The sequence below is a fragment of the Oryx dammah genome, unplaced genomic scaffold, assembly GCF_014754425.2.
Source record: "Oryx dammah isolate SB20612 unplaced genomic scaffold, SCBI_Odam_1.1 HiC_scaffold_23, whole genome shotgun sequence".
NCBI lineage: Eukaryota > Metazoa > Chordata > Mammalia > Artiodactyla > Bovidae > Oryx > Oryx dammah.
In genome coordinates this window covers 71367159-71373158 of record NW_024070207.1, presented here as the reverse complement: position 1 = coordinate 71373158, position 6000 = coordinate 71367159, and the positions used below count along the sequence as shown (strand labels likewise).

General features: G+C 41.9%; 1 non-coding gene across 1 annotated transcript; it reads right to left on the bottom strand.

Moving 5' to 3' along the window:
• Positions 1 to 3770: 3770 nt before the first annotated feature.
• On the bottom strand, positions 3771 to 3877 carry LOC120882724. The gene has a single exon (XR_005725577.1). It is a non-coding gene; the product is annotated as a U6 spliceosomal RNA (small nuclear RNA).
• Between the last annotated feature and the right edge of the window lie 2123 nt (positions 3878 to 6000).

Here is a 6000-nt window from a genome sequence, read left to right as displayed (position 1 = left end):
TTCAATAAAGACTTTAAAATGGTCCACATCAAAAAAAAAAAAAAAAAAGGAAACTGTAATGGATCAGATACATTCTTGTTGGCCAGGATCAGCTAACACTCAATAGAGTGTGGTACCTGCCACAGAATGTTCTAGTTCATTTTATCCTCACAACAAATGATGTTGGTACAATTATTATCCCCCTTTATGGATGGGAAAGCTGAGAATTGGGGCAGGGGCTGAATTTACTAGCCCAACATTGCACAGCTAGTGAATGTTGGTGGAGGTTTTGAAAAGAGACTGTCTCGCTGTAAAGACCATATGTTTAACAACAAGGTCCTACTGTGTAGCACGGGGAACTCGACTCAATATCATATGATAAACCATCATGGAAAAGAATATGAAAAAAAAAATATATATATATATATATAACTGAATCACTCTGCTGTACACCAGAAAGTAACACAACACTGTAAATCAACTACACTTCAACACAGATTTATAAAAAACAATGAAACTAAATTTTTAAAAAGAGACCAAGCTATTTCTTTAAACAAAGGCCATGTGCTAGACTAATATGCTATACTGTCTCTTTAAACAGTTGGATCAAACCCTTGTCACACAGGTGAGAGCTTTATATGCCAAGGAGGGCTGGGATGGGTCGAGGGAGTGAGAAAGGCTCTCAGTAGCCCTCTCCATGGCTGGAGACCCAGTCCCCCAGCCCATGCTCACTACAAAATACATGAGTGCTGAAATTGGCATTTGGGCTGCCCAGTGTCCCTCTTTGGGGAGGCATCTATAATTAAGAGGCAGGTTTGAACTAAATACTTTCCAAAGGTGCTTTCAGGTCAAGAAGTCGAAGTCTCAAATGTACCTCAGGCTTGCCAGCTATCTCCTTCCAGAGGAGCAAGCTTACTCTTGGCTGCTCCCTGCAGACCCTCCTCCCTGGGCCCTCCCTCAAACGGGTCAGGTACATTCACCCTTGCCTTGCTCTCTGTGTACACATGGGAGACCTCATCCCTCTATGGCTGGAGTCCCCTTCTTCTTCCTGATCCACACCTCTTCCCTGAGCTCTAGAACCATCTCTCTAGCTGCCTTTTGAGCCTTTCCTCCAAGGACCTGGCACTTGCCCTACAGTGTGAACTCTACAGGTGTCTTCATCCCTAGAACCTTTCTCCTCCCATGATTCTCCTCTTTTTTTTTTACTGTTTTTCCATTTTTATTGAAAATATTTTTCAAACAATAAGTATATCTCTTATTATTAACAGATATTTTCATTTTTCCTAAGCCTGACACAGGCATATATAATTTCTACATAGTAATAATTCATGTCCATATAACTCTGTATTTTTTTGTTTAGTTGATTGTATTTTGTTGTTGTTGTTTGGCTGCACCGTGTGTTTGCAGAATCTCAGTTTCCTGACTAGATATTGAACCTGGCCCTGTCAGTGAATGCCCAGAATCCTAACCACTAGGCAACCAAGGAATTCCTTGTATATTTTTTTTAAGTGAAAATGAAAGTCACTCAGTCGTGTCCAACTCTTTGCACCCCCATGGACTATACACTCCATGGAATTCTCCAGGCAGAATACTGGAGTGGGTAGCCTTTCCTTTCTCCAGGGGATCTTTCCAACCCAGGGATCAAACCCAGGTCTTCCGCATTGCAGGCGGATTCTTTCCCAGTTGAGCCACAAGGGAAGCAAAATCAAACATTACATAGGAATGGGCATCCTTTGTCGGTCATACACTTAAAAGTGCCCCATACAAGTTTGATTTTCTTGGTAGCTGCTGTGAAAACTCAAAACAAGTCTTCTTTCTTAAGAGACTGCCTTAGGAAGATGTCTGTGTGTCTCACAGGTTTATAGTTCTGCAGACTGGAAATTCATATAGGACACCTGTTTGTTTTTGTTTTTGTTTTTTTTTTTTGCTGTACTGGGTCTTCATTGCTGCACACGGGCTTTCTCTGGTTGTGGAGAAAGAGGGCTACTCTTTTGTTGCGGTCGATGGGCTTCTCATTGCATTGGTTTCTCTTATTTTGGAGCACAGGCTTTAGGCATATGGGCTTCAGTAGTTGCAGCACAGGGGCTCATTAGTTGTCGCTCTCAGGCCCTAGAGCTTGCAGGCATCAGTAGCTGTGGTACGTGGGCTCAGGAGTTGCCACCGTGCTCCTCTTCTTGAGGAATGGTTCCTCCATTTATTCATTTGCTTAAGCCAGAAACCCAGGAGGCATTCTCCAAGTTTTCCTTGCCCTCACTCTCACAGGCACCAGGGCCTGTCAATACTACCTCTTATGTACCTCATGAATCCGCTGCCTTCTCTCCATCCCAGTCGCCACCTTCCTAGTCCAAGCCACCACCATCTGAGAGAGGAAGTAGAAAGCAAAGCCTTCCCCCGCCCACTCTGCCTCTATTCTCTTCCTTCCAATTCATCCTCCACCCTGCAGCCAGAATGAGCTTTTGAAAACAAAATTTGAGTGTCTCTCCTCTGCCCAAAACTCTTCTATGACTTTCTCTTAAGCTTAAGTCCAAATTCTTATACACATCTGTTGAGGCACTGTGCTATTAGGCAAACCATTTTCCAGGAAGGGTTCTGGAGTCTATATATATGTTTTTAATTGAAGTATAGTTGATTTACAATGTTGTGTTAGTTCCAGGTGTACAGCACAATGATATATATATATATTTTCAGATTCTTTTCCCTTATACATTATTAGAAAATATTGACTATAGTTCTCTGTGCTATATAGTAGGTCCTTGTTGTTTATATGTAGTACTGTGTAATGTTAATCCCAGACTCCTAATTTATCCCTTCTGGGGTTGATACTAAACCTCAATCTTGATGTCAGACCAGCTACTTAATAGCAAATGTGACTTTCAGTACACTTCTTAACTTCTCTAACCTGCAGTTTTCTCATTTGTAAGGTAGGACAATAGTAACACCTACCTGGTAGGCTTATTGTGATAGTGACAGAAGATAATGCCTGGAATGCCATGAGTTTCATGCCCTGCCAAGATGTGCTTTATTCATTCAATGCAAGTGAGATCTTATGATTATAAAGTTAGCAGTGTCAGTCATATGAACTATTATTGATTGAATCAACTAATGATGAATAATTACAATTAGTAACATCATGGATCTTCTTATATTATATTAGACATTATTATTATGAAATTATTATTATATTATTTTGGATTTTATGATTATTTATCCAGCTTCACCTCTCACAAGCCCCTGCCCCACATCTTTTCCCTTCTTTTCATTGCCACAAACTTTTGCCCCCCCCCCCCCACAGCCTTTTCACTCTCTCCTTGGAAAGTTCTTTTTTTTTAAAAAAAAAGATTTATTGTTTTTGGTGTTTAAATAAAAATATAAATTAAAATTAAAAAAATAAAAATTATTTAACTATAGTTGATTAAGTTTTAGATATACAGCACAGTGATTCAGTTATACATATATATATAATATATTTTTCAGAATCTTTTGCCTTATACATTATTACATAATATTGAGATTAGTTCCCTGTGCTACACAGTAGATCCTTGTTGATTATCTAACATTGGAAAGTTCTTTTCTCCTCATCCTCTGATTCCTCCAGCCCCTTTCTTTTTTTTTTTATTTTTTTATTTTTTTTTAAATTAATTTATTTATTTTTAATTTTTACTTTACAATTCTGTATTGGTTTTGGCATAGATTGACATGAATCCACCACAGGTGTACATGCGTTCCCAAACATGAACCCCCCTCCCACCCCCCTCCCCACAACATCTCTCTGGGTCATCCCCGTGCGTCAGAAAAATATGGAACGCTTCACGAATTTGCGTGTCATCCTTGCGCAGGGGCCATGCTAATCTTCTCTGTATCGTTCCAATTTTAGTATATGTGCTGCCGAAGCGAGCACCAGCCCCTTTCTTTATTGCCAAGTCCCTTCTGGTATCAACTCAGGCATCAGTTCCCCTGGGAAGCTTTCCCAGACCCTCCCCAGACCACCGTAGATGGCTCTTCTATGGGTTCCCAGAGCACTCCGTGCTTCCCTTCTCAAAGCCTCTGTCACACCATGTTTGTAAACATTTACTTGTCAGACTCCCAGAATTAGGCCCTCAGTTTGGGGTGGAGCTCTGTCTCATTCACCACTCTAGCGCAAGCTCTTACTGTTGTGCTCATAGTAGTTGTCCAGTAAATGTTTGCTGAATGAACAAAAGACTGGCCTGGCAGCAGTCCTCCCCAGCACCCCTCCCCACTCTCCTTTCAAGGGGTCCAAGGCTGTAAGCCAAACTTCTTCAAAGCCAAAAGTGGTTAACTGAGCACAAAATCAGACTGAACCCAACTGGGTGGGTTGACTATCTGGTCATGGGAAGAACTTTCTGTCCCTGCTCTGGAGGTATTTCTGTCCTTGGGTTCATAAACTTCTTACTCCTCCAGGTTTAGTGAAGGTGTGGGTGTTAGTGGTAGGGAGTGATTTAGGGCAAGTTGACTCACCTCCCTGAACTTTATTTTTGTCATCTGTAAAACGACAAATAAGACCCACTTAGTGGGATCATCATGGAGATTCACTGAGGTAACACACCGGAGGTGCTTTGTAAACTGCAAAGGACTGCATGAGCACTTGATGACAATCAAACACAGAAAATGTGCCACTCTTTGGCTCAACTCTTTTCAAGACCCCATGTAGACAAGGGCCCTCCTGCCCATAGAGCATTATCTACAGGAATTAGGTTACAATTGATTGACATTATCACTTTCTTTTTATTTGGCAGATTCCCAGCCTGTGGCAACATGCTGGTCACCATAGAGATCCAAGAAGCACCCTTGTCGCATTGATACCACATTTTCAAACCAACTCTTAAAGTGGATTATTTTGCAGATGGCTGATCTCTTCCATTCAGTGTCGATTGTATTAGTTCCAATTTGAGAAGGTGACATTTTCTGACCTTGTCCCCTTAAGCACAGGCAAAAGCTGTGGCTTTTTAATTTAGAAAATGAAAAACTACAAGGTGTTCTTGTGGAACAATAAGGAAAGATGGAGGCAAGGGTTTGTAGGGGAACTGCACAATATACCTCTCATTCATTAATTCAGCACTCACAATATGCCAGTTACTGGGCTAGATACTGGGGATACAGTGGTGAGCAAGATTAGCCTTAAGGACCGCTCAGTCTCCTGGGAGGGACAGACAATTAAATACACAATTATGATACAGTGCGCTAAATAAATCCCATGATGAGAAGAACAGGGAAATGGAGGGCCATGGGCCCCTAATCTTTCCAGAGGTTTCCCGGAGGATGCAATATTTCATCTGAGACTGGAAGGATGGATGAGAGTCTACCAGAAAAAAACAGATAAGGGAGGGCATGCAGGAGAATGGAATGGGAAAAAAAAATGTTCCTGGAAGAAAAAAGTGTCCAGATAATATTCAGAGAGACAAGAAAAGGGTAAATTTGAGGGCCTAAATGAAAACCATGGACTATAGGAATAGAAGCACTGTGGGGGTGGGAGGGAGAGGAAAGGATGCGTTCTACTTGGGACATGCTGAGGGAATGTCCAAGAGGAGACTCCGGCTGGCAGGTGATTATGTGGGTCTGACTCCAAGAGTGAAGTTGTAGGGAATTAGAAACCTGGAAGTTGGGAGCTAGTGTGTTGTGCCCTATTGAAAAAACAGCTTAGGATCATATTGTGCAGTGTGGGGGTGGGGAGACTTGCAAGGGTAGTCCAGGCATTTGGACTTGATTCTACAGACAGTGCATTTAAACAAGAAGTTTTGAAGAGGAAGTGACACAACTCAGGTGGGAGCATAGAAAGTTGCCTATGGCAGAGGTGGCCAAAATGATGGAGAAGGAGGGCATATGTGAGAGGTCTTGAGGAGGCACACTCAACAGGACCAGAGCAGTCAGCTGGATCTCAGCATGGCCCACTGCGCTGTGCTGAAGTGGGCTCATACCAGCTCACCAGAGCCAACTGACAAATTTTCAGGAATTTCCTGAGCCACTTGTTAAAAATAGCCTTTATTTTAAAAATATAAAAGAGAG